Below are 21,223 nucleotides of genomic sequence, written 5' to 3'. Positions count from 1 at the left end.
CAAAAATAAAATGGGAAGACAGAGTACCAAACACAGAGGTAGTGGAGCATGCAGGACTGGCACACTTAGAATCCGCTATCAAGAAGAGGAGATTGCAATGGATTGGCCATGGCAAGAGAATGGGAAGAGACTGTATCCCCAAGAATATTGTGTATACTGAGATTGGAGACGGCTCTAGAAAGCAGGGCCACCCTCTATAATGGTACCATGATGCGTGCTGAATCGCATGTGAACTGGAGGGAACATCTGGCAGTAGGTGCAGCTCAACATGAAGCAGTTTTGAGCCAGAGGATGGAAGCAAAAGGAAGGAGAAGAAAGTAATATGCTGTACTCATGGGGCTCATGTACATGCCACAATTTTTGCCATTTCATGAGTTGCAACTGCACATCTGTTTTAAAACGTTGGGAAATCCCGCTCATGCAAAGTCTTTCTTGTGCATTAAACTAAAATTCCTTTGGTGTAGTTTAGTTTGGATCCCTGGGAATTAAAGCTCCATATCCGTGCATTTGTTGCGTGCAAACACAAAGGCACTCAAAGATGTGTAATGAGACTCTTTGTCCACCAGATGGTGCTGTGAATTTGTTGTGGTTCACCCCTTCCAATTGCTTCCGCTTTCAAATTGCTTCCACTTCTTTTTTTTTGTTGTGTGGCTTTTTCTTCTTTATTCTTATTTGCCAGCTCCCTGCTTCCACAGCTGCATGGCAGGGCAAGGACACAAGGGGGCGGGGAGGGGGGGGCCTGGGCTAGCGGGGCAGTGCTGAACCATCCCACTGTCTGCGGTGCTGGCCAGGGACCCAGCTTAATTCATTTGAAAACCTAGTGCATGCAAACACCGATGAGATGCTCCAAGGCTTAATTTGTTTGAAAACCTAGTGTGTAGACACAGATGCAACGCTCCAAAATAAACAAGTTTAAATTTTATAAACCTATTTAATTTTATGAGGATTAAAACTCAGGGTGGGTACAGGCACCCTTGGACTCCAAATCAGGCAACACATGAATCTGTGAAACTTGTAACAAGCTGTGTTGCTCTTGAATTGGCCTGGTCAGCTACAAACGGATCCATCAGGCATCTGACTAGACCTCCGTGTACACCACGATCCAACGGATCAACAGATGCCTACAACTCCATGCCTCTTTGGGCAGGAGATGCACACAGTTGCCATTAATTTGTCTTTTGTGTTATAAAAAATAAGACTATCTTATGTTGAATTGGTTTAATGAAGTCTATTTTGTCTGTATGGGTCAGGACTTCAGTACAGCTCCACACGGATATGTTAAATGGTACACCCCTGGACACAGGCACCATATCGTTGTCCACACATGTGTGCATGTATGTGCATGTGTTTGTTTCTTGGCTGGACATTTCGGGAAGGAACATACTGGTTAGGCCCGCTGCCTGTACCTCTTTTACCTGCAGTTTGCGGTTGGAAACCTTGCAAGAATAGATTTTCTTCCAGCATTTGGGCATTTATTTCTTCTTTTCCTGGAGCCCAGGAATTGCTGTTTCATCCCAGTTGCTTTCCCAGGCCTACTTGTTGTGTGGCCTTTTTGCTGTCTGGTGAGGAAATGCCTATTGCCGTTGGCAATCCGGGTAGAGTATTAAGATGCTCACAGAAGATCTAACTGGGAGAGTTTGACTTTGCAGCTCCTTCTTTTTACAGCTCAGGGAATGATACCTATTCTTGCAAGGGGCTCAATTGTATAGCATGGATATGCAAGAGATAAATGAAGGCCTTGTAAACTTTAACAAGGAGGTTGGCTAGAAGGAAAAAGATCTATGCTTCCTCTCTTTATGTGAGAGAAAAGACCAGAAATATGTAGCAGCCCTTCTCTCAACACCTTTTAATGGGAAGAGAACGTGTTATTCCAGTTGAAATACATACATACAGTTCGTTTTTATTCCATTTCCTGTTAAAAACCCTTGGACCATTAAAAGCTGATCTATTAGTACAAGAGAAGAGCCACATGTTCCTCTGAAGGAGGGGAAAGGAATGAAAAGAAGCTATGGAGCAGGTCGGAAGAATATAAAATGGGGTGTTTTTATCAGGTAGTGCATCCTCAGTGTATTTAATACATGGGAATCATTTTGTCTTGGTCTACTAACACCCCTTTAGACCACCATGACAATGTAAAGGGCCTTTCAAGGGATGGAAATGCATCCTATGATAAGCCCTTCTGTGTAAAAGGGCTCTCTACATAAAAAAGAGCTAATTTAAGGGCAGGGAGTGGAGTGGAGACATAAGCAGAGTACAGGGCACAAATCTATTTGGCAAGATGACTTGACGTGCCAAAGCTAGGCGCACACCCAGGGGCTCCTCTGATGTATCCCCCAGAATAGCCTCAACAATGGGCAATGCAAAGGGGACTTGAAGTCATTTTTACTCCTCTTCCCATTTTCCCGGCTAGTAAAGGAAAGTAGAAAGGGAAAAGCCAGCCCATATTCTACATGCGCGTGCACACAGTGTCACGCATATGAGAGGTGGGAGAGAAAAACAGCGGAGCTGGCAGTTTTGCAAATCCCTTTCGGGGTCACAAAAGTAGCTTAACTTTGTAAACCTTTTTTTTCTCCCCCTCCTGTGATACAGAGAGCCATTAGGCACCCTTATCTGGAAAGCAGATGTATTTATTGCTGCTAATGCAGCACTTCCAGGCTTTTCCTGGTAGCCCAGAAGAGATGGTAAAGCAAGCGAAAAGAAAAGGGAGAAGAATTGACTGGGGGTCAAAGATAAACTCCTTAAATTAGCAGTTCGCGACCTCGCTCAGCCTGAGACCTCCTTCCAATGGCAAAAATTACTTCACGGCCCTTACCCCATATGATAACCCCAAGCAAATACAAGCTGGCTGAGTGGTCACGACCCTCCTATAAGGATCTTGTCATCTCATTTGAGGTTGCAACCCTAGCTGGAGGAAAGCTAATTTGACAATTCGATCACCCCGGACCAACGTAGAGCTTTGCTTCAAAAGAGATGATGTGATAGAGCTGGCTGTTCATTGACATAAAAGGCACTTTTACCTGCCGGCACTTTGGTGCTGAACATAACTGCCTACAATGGCCTGGTGTTTCATCTTGTAGGGTCGTTGCAGCGGTGTGAGGCATCGCATTAGTGGTTGCATGATTCTGTTCTCAGTTGCATAAACCTAAACTCACTTCATTAGGCCTTGCCTTTGCCTGGTATCAATCAGCAACCGTGCACCTGCTGCGGATCTGACCCACTGGCTCTTCTGGAGCTATTTCTCATTTACTCTGAAGCAGGTGAACTAAGAATTCAGCCCAGACACCGAGCATGGAATTCGCCCCAGAAAGTGTGACTCCATTGAAGCTGACACAATTGCACCAGGCATTAGTCTGGTTCATGGACTATAATAACGTATAATGGCATGTAATAATATTTGGATACTAGCAAAAGAAGACTGCCCTGACACTGGAACACCATCAGGAAAAGATCTGGCCATAATCTGAAGAAAAATAGCATAGAGAAAAAAAAATCATATATCAATTTCAATATAAGGAGGATAAATCTGAGAGCATTTGGGGAGCTTTTTATTTTTAAATGATCTACAGCTAATTCTGCTTTTTTTTTTCTTATGTCATGTTTTTCTCCTGCTCTATTCCACACTCACACTTTCTGCTTCTCTTTGAACTCCCACATTCGATTGGTACAGTTCATCAAAATCACGGATGTTAGAAGAAGGAAAGATCTCTGGGGTTATCTGTCTTCCTCTCCCTGCCTCAGAAGGATTGATTTCTGCAATACATTTTGCCCAGTTGATATTTTTAATAGAGCTGGTTGAATTATTCATATTGAATAAATTAACTGATGAATTCAGTCCTTTGTTCCCATTCAATGGTGGTGATTTCTGCCAAGGTACCTACTACCTGCAAACTTTTGTCTGATGTTATGCCTCCAGTTATTCAACAGGTTGACTGAGAACTGGTTTTGTTTTGACCGTTAAATACATTTGCATAATTGGTCATCACCTCACATGGCGTGATTTTGGGTCCCTGATTTGACAACCAATACTATTTAAGCTGAAGAATAATGTATAGCGAACACTGGTCCTGCCAGCATGCCTTTGTTTGCATGCAAATACAGCAATTGTGGAAGAATCACTTGTTTTCCCATTGCTGACATGAACAAAAAACATGTCACTCAAGTGCCCATGGACAACAGATACTGTAGGGTATTAACAGGGCCAGCTCAAACCACTAATCAACATTCAAATGAATGATTAGTTGCTAGTTGGGTGAACATACCAAGTTCTGGAGATACTGGATGGGAGTTGGGTCTGGGTTTCCAAGTTGTGCCACTGAGCTGTTGTGTAATCTTCGGTAGCTCACGTTCCCACTATCTGTGCCTCTACCACCCCTCCCATTCTTCATCTTGTCTATTTAGATTAATAACTTCAAGGTAAGGACTGTTTTTGGGTGAGCACCTAGCATGAGGAGGCCTGGATCTCAGCTGGGGTCCCTAAGCAGGACCATGATACAAAAAAGATTTATAGCAATTGCTGTTTTTTATAGGTGCTACCTGGAGTTTTTTGGAAACATCAAGTGATGGGATTTCTACCACTTCCCTATAGAAACCAGCGTGATTATTCTGCAGTCTTATGTATCTTGTCATCAGGAATTTCCCCCGCCCCTGATATTCAGCCAACATTTTTTCCTCCTTTCACTTAATTCAGCTGCTCTTGGTAACAGCGTCTAAATCAACCCAGATAAATCTTCTCTCCTCTTGGTATTTGTACCCTTCAGATGGTTGTAAACAGTGGCCATGTCCCCTAATGACTTATCTTAGTCAAGCTCTGCATGCTTCTCTTTGAGTTCGTCCTCATAAGTCCTTTGCAGCTCGTTGATTATCTTTGTGTCTCTTCTCTGACCACTGCTTCGCTTTCCTACGTCTTTGTGGATCTCGTGTGCCCACAAAATTAAGACTGTATTCAAGAGTCAGCCTCACAGATCATGTGTGTAAAGATAGGATGCTCTCATAGCTGCCGTTCTGTTCGACTGGTCTCTTATTTAGCAGGTGTGACAGCTGAAAACTATTTCTGTGTGATAAAGGTGCTTGCTGAAGGCTCTATGAAGATTAGACCAAGTGTTTTTCTGTCATTTGTTTAGATATTAAGCTATATGTTGTTGCTAAGAGCCTAATTAAAGTTTAAGACATAGTAAGGCCTTGTATAAAGTAAGGCCTAGTAAATTTAGCAAAGCCTTGAAGTAGTAAGGCCCTGTGGCATAGTTAAAATTAACCTTATCAAAAGAATGCAAGGCTTGTACTGCTATTGGTCAGTCTAAGGCCAGTTGAAGTAAAAGGAATCTGAATGGCTGTAAGTTATCAGCACAGCTCAGAAATTATAAATTGGCTAGCACATCCAGAAATCATTGAGAAGGAAGATGTAGCTCCGTGAAAGAAGTACTGATTTAAGATTAGCTGCTGGCCTGCATCAATGGGCCTGTGGACCTCCAGGAGCCCAAGGACTGCATACCAGGGTCTGTCCCAGACAGACCCCTCAGACAGCGCTGATTGGGGACGCCTGACTTCGCTGAGCTTTGCAGAAGAGAAATTCATTGTACACCAGGCATCAGAGAGGACTGCCGATAAATTGCCGATGCAAATTATTATTGTCTGTCTGCTGTTTTATTATCTGTGCGTAGTCGTGTTTTTGTTAAGTCAATAAACCATTCTTACCTTTCTACCCCCGACCATACTCTCAATCCCGAACCCTCCGCAGGTGGCTGGGACAGCATGACAAACTCCCTGAAGGGACTAGATCCTAAGGGGGCATGAGCACCCTCCTTCCCCACTGTTTTCAATAGGAATGAATGGTTTATAGCATCTTACAGGGCTGGGCACCTCTCCTGCTTTCCACTGACAACGGGTTTTTTCACCTGTTGCTGCTCCTTGAGTTAATTCTCCCCAGTTTTTATTTTTCCAAGTGAACAACGATGATGTTTTACTGCCTGTGCCTCGTCAGGGTCACAGACCAAATGTGGATACTCTACCTTGTGTTTCAAAGCTGCTATCGGTTCTACATATTTCTCTTTTCAGACTTTCATAGGCCATCGCAACGGGTTTCTGTTCCATGCTCTTTCTGATCAAAAAAAAAAAATCGTTTGTGATATTATTTTTTTTAACTGTGGTTTTTCTTTCTCAACAATCCCTGCCTCTTTCTGGCTCCCTGCTCGAATATCTTGTATACAAAACCATTTTTTTTTTCTCCTGAAGGGATTATCTGATCTTCTGCAACCGCCTTGAAAGAAGAAGAATGCCTTGCTGAAACAGGTTGGGAGGGAAACTTTACGTTAAGGGAGGAATCAAGATGAACCTTCTTTGCTTGGCAGTGGGAATACAGATAAAATCATGAGCAGCTGCTGATTGTTCGTCAGGAAGCCCAGCCACCAGAAAATTGTCTTAAGTTGTTGAAAAGCCCGGGAGATTGTGAAATGGATTCAGCGTGGCAACACAAGGCAGCTTCGTTTAGATGGTATCATTAGGCTTCTACAGCTGCTTTCAGACAGGCCTGTTTCCTTTGCTATTCTCATTGCTCTCTTCCAGCCCAGTTCCCCATGCTGGGTCTTGAAACCTTTTCATACCTCTCTGCAAAAAGAAAGAACGGGCTGGTCCCATGGATGAGGCATGGGGCAGGGACGTGGGAGATGGGGCTCTACATCTGGGTGTGCTGCAGGCTAGCTGCGTGATGCCACGCCAAGCCACTACGGCCTGATATTTCAAATGCAAAAATACAATTATACGTGGCAGTGATGAGACCTCAACTGGAGTGCTGCACACAGTGTTGGTGGCCCATGTATAAGAGGATTTCAAACTAGGACACCTGAAGAGGAGGGATCTTTGGTTCTCCGTTTCCCTGCCTTACAAGGATCAAGTGGAAGAGCTGTGGCCTGGTTAGCCCAAGCCAAATGTAGGCCGAGCAGGAATACGACTCAACCTTTACACCCTGCAGGCCAGGTGAGTGGCCCAGGGCTGCCCCTGCCCTGTCCCACATGCTGGGGGTCTGGCCCACCCCGTCCTGCCCAAACAGGGTCCAGGGACCTAGTGCCAGCCCCACCCAGCCCTGAATGCTGGAATCAGGTGCCAAATCCAGTATGCAGGGCCCGGGGCTTCCTATGGGTCTAGAAATTTGGCAGTTCCACTTCTCTCCCTTGGCCAAATTTCCAGATCCATAGGGAACCCCACAGGTAAATGAGACTGGTCCGCGGGCCAGAGGTTGAGTACCCCTGTTCTGTAACATCATCTGGGGAGGTGTAGCTAGCAACTAATTAGAGAGAAGAATGATTGTCCTTGAGCAGAAGAGCAAACTGGTACAAACTTGGCAGGAGAAAATTTAGACTCCATAGGGAGTCAAGGGGCCAACAGCTTAACTGGCTTCAAAATGGAGCCTATTCATCTTATGAAAGTGATGATACGATGTAATTTTCTGCAGTAGCAGAGACTGGACTTGGGAACCCACAAGGCCGTTGCGTGTTCTGAACTCAATGCTCACGATTCACCTAGGAGCTTCGTCCTTGTGCGGACATCTGTCCCCATGCGAAGGTGGTTTTGCATGCCCTCACTTTGCACCGGCTTAAAAGGTTACGCCACGTTCTGTAGAGGAGAGCCCAGGACTCAGGACCCAACTTGGGCATGGGTTAAATGAGTCTGTCTTTGCTTGGAAATGTCCACGCGGGAAGTGCTGAGAACTTGTAGCAGATTCCAGTTGGGCACGAAGGGTCCTCGGATAGATGGAAAAGAACAAGGGTTCATGAAAAACGCGGGGGCATGAATGTATCTGAAGGACATCCACTTACAAAAGAGAAGAGCTGCTGGAAGCAGTGTGCAGTGCTTCCCCAGCTGTGCCTGAAAGCTGTTTGTCAGGACAGTGTTGTGCACTGTGGGTTTGCCACCTTGACAGGGTCTCCTTCATCATGTCCTCAGGTAGGGGGTCCATTGGGTTGCCTAAACTAGAAATTCATATTTGTTGTGCATTATCTCTAGCTGTGTTGTATCCTCCAGTCTTTCCTCCTTCTAGGAGACATGAGATGATCTGTGTCCTAGATGATTAATGAGGAAAGACATGTCAGCCCACTGGTACAATCAAGCCTCACATTCACACGCCGCTCTTCCAAATGTACGTCCTGCTGTGAATGGTTATGATGTGCCGTGAAATATATTGACCCACTTTTCAAGTTAATAGTGAAGGGGTATCTAGCATATAACCTGCTGTGAACAAGCCAGGGAAGGATAGCTATTGTCTTGTATCATATAGCAACTCCATCTTTCCCTAGATTGCCTTTATTCAGAGGATATACCTGCGGTCACATCAGAAATATTGTGTGGCAACAGTTCTCTGTCCACTGCTCCCTATAAATAAAACAATGGATACCGTCTGGACGATAGATTCATTGAAGCAGGCATTGATTCCTTTATCTATACAGCACTTTGCTCGTGGTGGGTATTCAGAACAATAATGAGCACTCTACTTTTTGCTGTGCAGTTTGTAGCCTATGTCTGTTTGACTGATTTAATGCATATTTAAGCATATTGTTTCAGTATTATTGGCCTTTTTGTTCTTACCCTTCCTCCCCCCACCCTCATGTCTACCCTCCATGAGACTAAAAATCCTTCGGAGAAAGAGAAGGGGCAACAGAAGCATTTCAAACCCGGGACTGATGCCAGAGATCATGTGAACCGGTTGCAGTTTGGGGGAGGTCTCAGTACACGAGTTGTTTGTAAACTCTGGTCACTTGACGGCAATTTTTTTTTATACGAAGGGTGTCGTTTTGTCCCACTGAATTTCTTTTCCTAAAAACACCCGCACGACTTCCCAATAGTTTTCCCCGTCCTCTTGCAACACCCAACAGCCAGCAGAGGGCGCAGACTCTATTAATAATATATAGATCTCCAAAAGAGCAAGCACCAGCCTTGACCCGGTGATTGACCCAGGCCTATTGCTATTTTCCTCCTTTTACCTAATGGGAAGCTAAGACGAGAGTTTTCAGTGAATTGTCCAAGGCCGCAGAAGAACTGAATGCATGTCGCGGTCTGCCTCCGGTCCTGTGTTCAAACACAATATGCCCTCGACGCTGAATGTTGCAAACACAAAAGGGCTTGTCATTGGGTTTTGTTCCTTTCTCTTTCTGTCTCTCTCCTACTTTTTTCCTGCTTGTTGTCTCCCTTCCCTCCCCACTACTATTAAGGTCTAAATTTTCACCAGGAGCTGGTAGTTTCAGATAATAAAGAGCAAGAATCACTTTGCACAGAGCTTTGAGCACTGGAGAATGGCTGGTCTAAGGTGACTGGAAGCCACTCCTGATCCTGGCCTGATCTGGGGATTGAGATAGCCCCAAGTTTGATGTATATAACACAGAGGGGAATAACCGCGTTGTCTCACTGGGGTGTCTTCTGCGCTGCATTGCTGTGGCCCCAACCCTTAGAAGGGTTTAGGAGGGCTTGCAAAGGGTCCTTCAGAGGCAAAATGTACCTGTCTCTATGAGGAAAACCTCTAACCGCACCCAGAGCTTCGAGTTTAGGTCCATACGTGTGTTGTGTATGTCCCTGAGCAGTATGCAGCACAGATCAGCAAGTGGGCCAAACAGGATGGAAGCAAGTGGGTGGGATTTTCCTCTTGGCAGTGGTCACGCAATCATCCTGGAGATAGGACAAGCATTCCCTTCAAGGGCATCTACTCTGGATTCATTCAAGAAACATTTGGATGCTTATCATCCTGGGATCCTTTGACCCTAGCTGACTTCTTGCTCCTGGAGCAGGGGAGCTGGATTTGATGATCTTCAAGGTCCCTTCCAGCCCTAATGTCTATGAAATCATAGCCTGGAGCTGGCGTGGGTGCTCCTACCTTGCACCAGCCCGGGCTGGAAAATACAGGTCCCGAGCCCCTTCTGAGAATGGGAACCCTTTGAATGGTCTTAAATTGACCAGGCCAAAACACAGATGCTTTTAGCACTTTAGACAATGAAAAGCCCAAATGTGCCTCCTCTTCAGTTTGGTTTTTTTTAGATATTAAAAAAACTGTGCAGCTCAGCAAATGGAAATGTAAGCTGGCCGCATCCAAGGTCTTTGAACTTCCAAATGTCAGGCTTTATAAACTGCAAGTGTTGTCTTAACACGCTGAGCAAATAGGAGGCTGCCAGCATCATTCGGCTAGGTCCCGACTTACCTGAGATAACCAGGTTGCTGCAGGTTTGTTTTCTTGCTGTCGTCCCTAATGCTTTCACCCAGCAAAGCTCCAGAGATGTCATTAGGAGCCGCGCTCTCTTTGTAGATCCAGGCTAACAAGTGCTGAGCGGGTCATTTTGTGTAAATCATTTGCTACTGAGCTTCTGCCTTGACGTCATCCGAGGGGAGGGCACGGAGGCTAAGCAAGCGGGATTCATCCGTGGACAGGCTGAGGTTTCGTATCCCTTCACGGTGCAGTAGCGCGCTGCTGTTCTTGGGAAGCCAAGGGCATGTTTATAGGCAGGGTCAGTGCCAGCCCATGACATGCCGAAGCCCTGAACTATGTCCAGCTTAAGAGACCCCAGACGATAAAAAAGAATCCACCAAATCCACGAAAACGGGTTTTCATAACATTTTCAGATGAATGATTGGCAGACCAGGTTCTTTGCATGAATCTGGTATCTTTTATTAGGCCAACTTAAATAGCTGGAAAATAAATTTTTAGCAAGTTTTCGGGTTTAAAAACCCTTCATCAGGCTGAGGCAGCATCTGCAATTGGTGTGTGCTCTTCCTGGATGGAGTGAATAATAAAGAAGCCGGTCTGCACGCAAGACAGGAGTCAACCTACACCCCTGTAAGATGAATGATTGTTATTTCTGCACAAATTTATAAACTCGATGCGAATAATAATTGTGGAGCTATATATATGTATATTTTTGTCATATTAGAATGAAAATGTCTTTTTTTCTTTCTGATTTAGAGGCCCCGCATACAAGGGCTGTTCAAAAAGTATCGAGACGGATGCTGTAGGAAACACAATATTTTTCGTTACAGGGGTTTCGGCTTCATCTCCTTGGAAATACGCTCCTTCTGCAGCCACGCGCTTCTCCCAACCTTTCTGCCTCTGATGAGCAATTTTAGGAATCGTGAAAAGCTGCTTTGTCACATTTTCTTTTATGGTTTCCACATCACAAAATCTTCTGCCTTTCAAGGTTTTCTTTAGTTGAAGGTCGCATGGGGCCATATCGGGTGAATATGGAGAATGCGGCACTTGTAGGATACAGTGCAACTTTGACATTTGATGTTGGGTGCATAAGGATCGGGCTATGACAACACTTTAAGTCTCATACCAGCTATAAATTGCAGGGGGAAACCTCTGCTTTGTGCTTCTATGGACCCCAATAGAGGGGACCTAGAGTGGGGGAGAGCTGCTAGTTGTAACACCCAGCTGGCCCGGAGGGATTGCAAGGGCTGGAGCAGTAGTGGAGAAGAGGAAAATGCTGCCTTGGTTCACCGGCTTCCTGATTTAAGAGCTGCATTTGACTGATTTATCCCCAGGCACTGCAGCACTGTGAAGTCTGATTACTCTGACCCTACATAGCTCAACTGGCTTTTACCCAAATGAAAAGAAAGGTGTTTCCCAGAAGAGCGTCCGGCTGTAGATTGCAACAGATTGGCAGGGCCGCCTCGGGGCAGCTTTGCTGTCACTTGCTGTGCCATACCCCTTCCTTGACCCAACAGTGTCGTTCCCCAGAGCCCACAGTCCAGCCAGCAAGGCTCATCTCCAGGGCTGGATCCCTTTCCAAAATCCCATTGACGAGAGGAGGAGGAAATAGCAATGTTTTCAGCTCTACCCGTGAAGATAATGCTCCTGAAAAGCATGGTGGGCTCTTTGTTGGAGGCTCGGATTCATTTTCTGCCTTCGGTACAGCAAGTTCTGGGAATAAAAAGACACCATGCGAGCACAGCAATCAATTCCACGGCATCTTTCAATGGAATAATTAGGCCCCATTATTAACGTTTATTCTATTCTTTTGCAAGAATCTCTGAATTCTTTTCCCTTCTCCCCCTCTTCCTTCCTTGTGTATGGTTCATTATATTTTCTTGAAAGATCCCAGCTAATATTTGCAAAGAAGCATCTTGCCAATCCTAACAAGACAAGGTTGGGGGAGGGGGAGGTAATCTGTCGAGTCTGTATACTTGTTACCTGTAAAGAATATTTCTCTGTGTGCAAATTACCTTCTGCTCCTGACTGCATGATAAATCTAATGCAAAACAGCAGATTGAAACCTCTCTTTTTGACAGATTGTTTTAAATAAGCGTGTCCGGTTTCAAGGGAACTGTTCACAATGTTAGACAGGTCACTGGTAGAGCCCCTTGGAATGAGATATGGCCAGGGGGTGGGAAAAGAAAGGTCTGCTCCTTTGTATGAGGCCGTAGGGGACATGAAGCGCTGACTTGTAGAGACCAACTAGGAAGTCTTAATTAATGCAACAACAAAAAAAAAAAGTCTGATGTTCAATCTTTCATCCTCAAAGGTATTTTTCCCCCTAACTGACTCTCATGTGAATGTGACACATGCTATCAGGAACAAACCTTCTCTTTGAAACCAGAATAGTTGATTCAGTTGTGTTGCCGCCTCATCGTTAAGACAGCTGGCCAGCCTGGACCAAGATGAGAAGTGCTGGAAGTTGAATGTAGACAGCTGGAAGTCTACGAGTGTTTTAGCTGGTAAGTGGATGAGAGTCGAGGAGTACATCTATCCAGCAGTCACAGCGCCTGTATAGGCATATCCCACTGGCCCCTGATCAATGATGGGCTCCATAAGGAAGCAGCAAAGGTGATAAAGAGACTAGAAAGCAGGCTGTATGAGAAAAGGGAAGGGACTAGGTATGTCTAGTTTGGAGGAAAAGGGAACATTGTGGGAGGCGCTAAAAGCTATTGGAAAGTACGTAGAGTCCAGAAAGAAGATACCAATGAAAGCAGGATGGGAACTACTTGACTTTTAGGATAAACCCAAATTAATTTCAAGCAGCAGCAAGTGCAACATAGAAAGATTAGCTTTTACGAATGGGTGGGAAATGATTTTCTCCTACCAACTCAAGACATATTTTTTATTTCTCGCTAAATTTGTCTTTGAGGGGGTTTTTTCAATAAACCGTTTTGAGAAAAATTCTATTTTGTCAATACCATTACAAAATGAACAATTTTGAACCGACCCTTCCTAACTTATGCAATTAGGAATCAGAAGCCATACCACATGACCTCCCCATATGACCCCCTTCACAACTCAGAATGGGGAGCAGTAGGCACGCTGGAGGGTAGGACTAGGATTCAGAGAGACCTCGACAAATTGGAGGATTGGGCCAAAAAAAAATGTCATGAGGTTTAACAAGGACAAGTGCAAAGTCCTGCACTTAGGACGGAGCAATCCCGTGCACCGGTGCAGGCTGGGGCCGACTGGCTGGGCAGCAGCTCTGCAGAAAAGGACCTGGGGGTGACAGTGGACAATAAACTGGATACGAGGGAGCAGTGTACCCTTGTTCCAAGAAGGCTAATGGCATAGTGGGCTGCATTGGTAGGAAAATTGCCAGCAGGTCAAGAAAAGTGATTATTCCCCTCTATTCAGCACTGGTGAGGCCACATCTGGAGTCCTGCATCCAGTTTTGGACACTACAGAAAGGATGTGGGCAACTGGAGAGAGTCCAGCGGAGGGTGACAAAAATGTTTCAGGGGCTGGGGGACAGGACTTGTGAGGAAAGGCTGAGGGAACTGGAGAAGAGGAGACTGAGCAGGGGCTTAATAGCAGCCTTCACCTCCCTGCAGGGGGGTTGGAAAGAGGATGGAGCTGGGCTGGTCTCAGTGGGGGCAGATGACAGGACAAGGAGCAATGGGCTCAAGTGGCAGCAAGGGAGGTTTAGGTTGGATATTAAAAAAGACTTTCTCACAAGGAGGGTGGTGAAGCACTGGAAGAGGCTACCCAGAGCGGTTGTGGACTCTCCATCCTTTTTAAGGCAGGACTAGACAAAGCCCTCGTTGGGATGATGCAGTTGGGGCTAGTCCTGCTTTGAGCAGGGGTTTGGATTAGATGTGACCTCCGGGGCTCCCTGCAAACCTTCATTTTCTATGATTCTGTGATTCTGTAATAGCATTGCCATCTCTACCCAAAGCTAGAAATTACCATGCAGCAAATGCTTTGGAAGCAGCTCACAGACTGTGAGATATTTGCAATAATCATTTATTGAGCAAACACGAAGAGCAAACACATTTGGATAAAGTCTGTTAATGGCCAATTTGTGAACTTGGGGGAAAAATGCAAAAAATGAGCTGCAAATTGGTCACCAGCTCTAATTAAGTCCGGGATTACTAGGAGTTCCATTAGTCAGGATACTGAGACTCCAAAATTTGAAGTACCTTGGAAATTTTACCCCGAGTCTTCATTGCTTCAAGAAATAATAACAGTAAGTAAAGGAGAACTGAGACCTGCAAGGCAATGGAAATTGCTGCTTGGTAATGCTTGGTAATATCTCAGTGCTATAGCTATTAGAGGAATGGCACCAATTTGCACTGCGGCTCTTTCCTGACACCTTAATGGGAGGTAATTCACTTTGTCATCACTCCACTTGGTAGAAGATGCAGCCTAAATGTCATGTATATTTATCCTCTCTTCCTGTTGATAAATGGACCCACTTTGTAAACCACATTCCTCTATATCCTGGATTCACCTGAAATAGTAGCCATGATTACGTAGGAACATAGGGCTGGAAGAGACCTCATGAGGTCACCTAACTCAGACCCCTGCTCAGAGCCAGCCCTGCACCTGAGTGTTCATAGAACCACAGAAAATTCGGGTTTGAAGGGAGCTCAGGAGGTCACATCTAGTGCAACCCCCTGCTCCAAGCAGGACCAGCCCCAACTACATCATCCCAGCCACAGCTTTGTCTAGCTGGGTTTTGAAAACATCCAAGGATGGAAAGTCCAGCACCTCTCTAGGTAACTTGTTCCAGTGCTTTACTACCCTCCTCATGAGAGAGTTTTTCCTAATATCCAACCTTTGTGCAACCTGAGCCCATTGCTCCTTCTGTCACCTGCCCCCACTGAGACCAGTCCAGCGCCATCCTTTTTGCAACCCCCTGCAGGGAGGTGAAGGCTGCTATTCAATCCCCCTCGGTCTTCTCTTCTGCAAACTCAATCAGCCCAGTTCCCTCACCCTCTCTGCACCAGTCCTGTCCCCCAGCCCCCAAACCATTTTTGTTGCCCTTCGCTGGACTGTCTCCAATGTGTCCACATCCCTTCTGTAGTGGGGGGCCCAAAACTGGACACAGGACTCCAGATGTGATCTCCCCCATGCTGAATAGAGGGGAGGAATCATCTCTCTTGACCTACTGGCACTGCTCCTACTAATGCAGCCCAGGATGTATTAGCCTTCCTGGCACCAAGGGCACACTGCTGGCTCCTATCCATCTTCTTGCTCACTGTCACCCCCAGGTCCTTTTCTGCAGAGCTGCTGCCCAGTCAATCAGCCCCAGCCTCCACCGGTGCCTGGGGTTATTCTGTCCTACATGCAGGACTTTGCACTTGTCCTTGGTGAACCTCATGAGATTCCTTTTGGCCCAGTCCTCCCATTTGTCTAGGTCACTGACCAAGAGTGTTGCCTAGATATCTTTAAAAATGAATGATCTGCACCCATATATCTAAAGAAAGAAAGAGATTTGAAAGAGATTTCCCTTTAACGACATGATGCCTTGAAGAAAGGCGCATAGCCACATTGGAAATCCATGCCGTGTGGTATATTAGTTCCATTCCACATTTAAGCTCATTTGTAAGACAGAGAAATAGAGTTGAAGTTCATACAGAATTACAGCTTATTTTTACCATTGGTGTTTTCCCAGTTGTGCTTGAGGCCCTGTGTAATGGCTGCACTTTAATTTTGAGGGGCAAAACTTTCAGAAATAATGTAGCCTGACTATTATACAAGTGAATATGGCAGCCATTAGCATGCAATACCTACATCACGTTCTTGCTTAGCTATGCTATATTCTAAACAACGTCTTATGCTATACGTCTTCTTGATATCCATTTAGCTCTTTCCATCCAGCTGGTCTCATGTTTAGCCTATTCCTGCTAGCTTAGTCCTTCTCTAATGTATTTGTCTGCCTTCTTAATGTATTTGTCTGCCTTCTTAGGACTATAAATAAAAACATCTTCACAGAGTTGTAGTGTAAGGGGCGGAGGACAGGTTGGAGTTAGATTTCTAACATTCACCTGTCTCTGATCTGTAGTAGATTGACAGGGCATCTGTATTTTCCAAGTAAATTCAGCTGCAGAGCTTCTATTCAACTTAGTGGGAGTCATGTGGCTCTAAAACGGCTCATTTTTTTTAGTGAATTGGCCCTGTCACCTGCCTGGAAAGTTGTCATTAATAGAGCGATTCACAGGAAATAGATGAAGGAGATGTCCAAATACATCAGCTTGTCTGTACGCTATTCCAGTGTAGAATTGTTCCCCAAGGGGATGCTCTGGAGTGCTTTGTCCAACCTCCCTCTAAATAACCCAAGCTTTGGGATTGCACCACTTCCCTTGAGCAGCAATTCCATATTCTGCTCCCTCTGAGTGGCATCTGAGAGCCATGGGATAAAAATGAATAATGAATGCTTTGTAAAAGTCCTGTTCCCATTTAGATCCCCCTAAAAAATCCTTTCCTTCCTATTTATACGGTATCAGACAAATGCTGGATAGTTGGTGCTCTTCTCTTTCCATCTACCGGCTTCCTTATTTTATCTCATGGTGTAGACCAGTCTCAAATCATCCCAAGTACGGTCAAGCGGCAGGCTGAAACTCAGTTTAGCTCGCAAAGTCCTAGGGTGAGTCAACATCGAGGTGCGAGGGGCTAATATATCTGTGGCACCTTGAGCCAAAGGGGAGATAGCAGCACAGTCCTTAGCACGGTGCAATGACCAGAGGGACAGGGTCATGACGGGGTAGTTTCAGAGCCCCCTCTCCAACCCATGGTTTCTGTATGGCAAGCCAACTATGGGCTGCAAAACAAATGGCGCTATGCATGTCTTCCTCTCAAGCATGATCTGAAATCAGGGCAGTCCCAAGAGACCACATGTGGCTGGTCCATGTACACCGTGGACTCGAGCCTTCGGTCTTCCTGGATAACCAACGGGTTTCTAGTGGTCCCTGAAAAGGAGTCTAGCTTCTGTTCAAGTTCTGGGTATAAATTCGTGGGCTCTTCATCCCAAAGCATTAAAATTGGGTATTTAATTATGTCTCCATTTGATAGTCTCTGTTCTGGCCAAAATTAGGGCAGAAAGGACATTGCCTAGATGACCGGTGTTCAGACTATTAATCTTTCAGCTTTTTTTATTAGTGACTGAGCACTGTTCTGTCCGAGCAGTTTTTATTATTGCTATATATTTGGCACGACTGACTCTAACAGTGCGCCGCCGATTAATCACTTACCTATTGCCGTATAAAAAAGATGGTGATGGAAGAACGGTAACATTTGTTTGGATGCTACGGAAAGCTGAAATACTTAGTCTGGGTTTTATTTGTTGTCTGAAGTGATAGGATCCTGCCCTTGCTGTGCAGCCCGTAAAGTTGTCTGCTGCACTTCAAACTACTCTCCTGGCTGTAAAATGCTTTCTTATGGGCTTGCTCTCTATCTGTCTGCAGGAACTGCAAGAAGCAGTAAAATTTCAACCGTAGGGCTCCCCTTGAAATACATCCTGATGATTCAAGAGGAAGGTCAATCCTGTAATGATGGCCAAGGACTCAGATAAACTCAGTTCAGCCACAGACTCCCTTAACAAGTCCTTCAGGATGAAATCTTTAGGATCAGAAGGAAACAGGGCAGGAAAGGGACTTCAGGAAGTTATCTAGTCAAAGTAGGATCAACACTAACTAAATCACCCCAACCTGCTCCTGAAAATGTCCACGGGTGGAGATTTTATAGCATCTCTAGGCAGCTTATTCCAATGTTTATATTGTCCTGCGGGAATGCTAATGGTTCCTCCTTCCACTCTTCATCTTGCAACGTTTTTGGAAAGAGACACAAGTTGAATCAATTTGTACAGCACTAAACACAAAAGGGCCTTGATTTTGGTTGAGATCTGTAGACCCAAGTGTCATATAAGTAATAAAAGAATTAGGCAATAATGAATTGTAGGGGAGATGCTTATTCCTTTAGGTCATTTTGAAAATCTCCTCTGCCTTCTAGTGCATTGGGAGCAGTATTGAACTTTATTTTGTGCAGGGGGGAGACTGTCTGTCAAAGAGGTAGCGCGACTTAGATGGATGCACTGTTGCCCGTATCTCGGTGCTCGTTCCACACAGTGGAGGAGACCCTCTACAGCCGCTTGGTTGAGGATCTGCCTCTTCAGCTTGAGGTGTGGTGACTTGTGGCTTGTTCTTTGGGTGTTAGACAAGAAAGTGGTCACAACATGGGAGGTCTGCTAGGATCTGGGAACTGGGCACCAAGATTATGGCTTTATAATAACCCATGTGGAACGGCTATCCTTGAGAAGGGACCACAGACTGCAGATGTTTTGGTCCTTGATTAAAGATTATAAGACAACTGCCTGACATTATGGTGATGCAGTAAATCCCAAGAGGATCAGCAGAGTATTAAACAAGCCAGGAATGATTTATAATAAATTATGTAAATCTGTTTGGGATTGTTATGGTAAAGAACATGCTGCTGCTGCTATAAATATCGTAAGGAAATTACTGCTACAGGACAAAACATTGCTCACATTTTTTTCTTCTCGCACTTAACAGTGTAAGCCAGACAACCTCAAACTCCAGATCACAGCTGTATTCACAGATACTCATGGTGTGATCCACTGTGTTCACTAGATACGCTGTCTTTTACCAGCAAGTGAGACATAATGCGGGCTTTAATCTAGAACAAGGTACTTAAGAAAAAGTTATGAAGAAGGCACTGACTATGAGAATATTTTGTGTGGGATATGTAAGTATTTCTACCGCAGACATATGTAGGACGTGCAGGTGCAGACTGAGGTTCCCTTACGCTTGGTGCTGTATAAACACAGAGCTGCAAGACAATCTTTGCTTCAAGGAGCTTTGGAGCTATGGATACATCAAATAGAAGGAAAGGGACAATATATGGGGACAGGCAGATGGGGGATGCAAGGAAACCATGAGACTATATCCCGGAGCAGCTACTGGGCATGTCACAGAAAGACGAGGTGACGGGCATTTCTAAAAATCCCTTTTAGTCCCAAATCAGGAAGACGCACAAGACAAAAAACGTAGTGTTATGCATTCGCACAACACAACAGTGGAGCAAGTCTTCAACTTGCTGTGGCATGCAGGTCACCGTGGGCTGGACGTTCGGGTTGGGTGAACATAGAGCATCAGGGTAAGAGTTGATTGCACTGGTGACAACAGTGGTGGGATACTGAGTGCTTCTGAGTGTTAGACATGTCCTGACTTATCTACCGTATATGTCCATACCTCTGGATAGATTTATCTGGGAACATCTACATGTGCGTATCTACTGCGCAATAACCAGAATTACTGCACGGTACGAGCATGACTGTGCACATGCATGCCCATCCTGCATAGTAAATATGGCGACTTAGGCCGACTGGAGCATAAATTTGATACTTGTATGATGCAGGTATCAAATTTACACCTGATTGCTTACTGCGCAGTAATGCACTTGTAGATGCCTTACTGTGCAGTAACACTGTGTTGTTTGGACTGACTTGGGACTAACTTCAGTCCCAAGGCAGTCCACACACAGTGTTAATGCACTTTAACGCCTGCAGGTGTAGATGCCGGCCTATTCCCGCTTACTGCACAGTAAATTTAAGCTGGCGTAAATGCACGTGTAGACATACCCTCTGTGTGCAATGTATTATCTACCTGCTCTGAAACTCTCAAGAGCTTTTCCATGTAGTTCAGTGCGCTTTGTAACTCAGTTAATACCTGCACTTTATCACCTTGGGAATATGAGTATTTTATACAGGCTAAGTGATTCTGATGTGGATGCAGCTATGCTAGCAAAGGTGTGCGTGGTACTGGTTGTGCAAAAACACCCCCAACTAGCCAAAAATGCAGCTCTGTCAATGCAAGTGCATCTCTATTATGAGCTCCTGCAAGCACAACCACATCTGTCAGGGATCTGACCTCTTCATGCCTCTGGCCAACACAAATGTGTTGGCTGATGTCTGAAGTGGAGACATGGTCAGAACCTATTCCAGCCACAGACTAGTGTCAGGCATGCCACTGCATTATGGGAGGGTTTTCCCAAGTTGCTTTGCTGTTGATTTGATATATGTATCTGTCTTTCTCCTTTGCCCAGGCAGGTTAGTATGTACAGTATTCAAGTACCTGCTCGCCTGTCTACGGATACATAGAAATTATGAAAACATGTGGATCCCACGCGAATACATTGTCTCTTTTATTTAATGTCTTCAGCCAGTCTGCTCTCTTTAACATCATCTTCTTGGGTAATTGGTTTAAACTATTAGCAGCAATTTAAAAGATCTTGTCCCATTCGGCTTAGTTCTGAGTACACAAAGGTCAACCCCTCCAACAGATGCAGCTAACTTGCCACGTCAGCAGGTTGCCTCAGTGATTTCAAGTCCTCTTTGCTGTGCCAAACATTCATTTGCAAGCCGGGATATAATCAATTATAGTCATTTTACCTGTAAAAGGGATTGACCTTGAGTGTGAACCTTTTAACATACGACGGGGATGTAGAGTTCTGTAATCATCACTTCTCTGCTTTAAACGGTTTGCGTTGCCCCTTTGAAAGGAGATGGAACAAAGAGATTAAGTGGGTGGAATCTTTCATGGAAACTTTGCTGTTCCCTAGAAATGCAGGCTTGACAACACCAAGGCATTTCACAGAAATATGCTGCTTTCACCAACCATTTTGTTTTGAAAAGAGATGGTTGAAAATGTTTCTTTCAGGAGATTCAAAATGACCAGGGATTTTTTGGCTTTTTTTTTTTTTTTTTTGGAAATGGCACATTTTGAATTTTCCACCGGAAACAAATTCCTGTTTCCAAAACCTCTCATTGGAAAATGAGACACTCAAAAGGATTTTATTTCAACAGTATCTCTAGATCTCAAGAAGGCTCGTTTCCATTTCAAACAAGACTTTTAAAGACAATTTGAAAGTGAACTAAACACCCCATGTTTTTGCCAGCTCTTCTATTACAAGGGGATATGATGAATCATAGACACGGAGGGCTGGAAGGGAGCTCAGGAGGTCACATCTAGTCCAACC

This window comes from Alligator mississippiensis, chromosome 13, assembly GCF_030867095.1.
Source record: "Alligator mississippiensis isolate rAllMis1 chromosome 13, rAllMis1, whole genome shotgun sequence".
Lineage (NCBI taxonomy): Eukaryota > Metazoa > Chordata > Crocodylia > Alligatoridae > Alligator > Alligator mississippiensis.
This window is presented reverse-complemented; position numbering follows the sequence as displayed.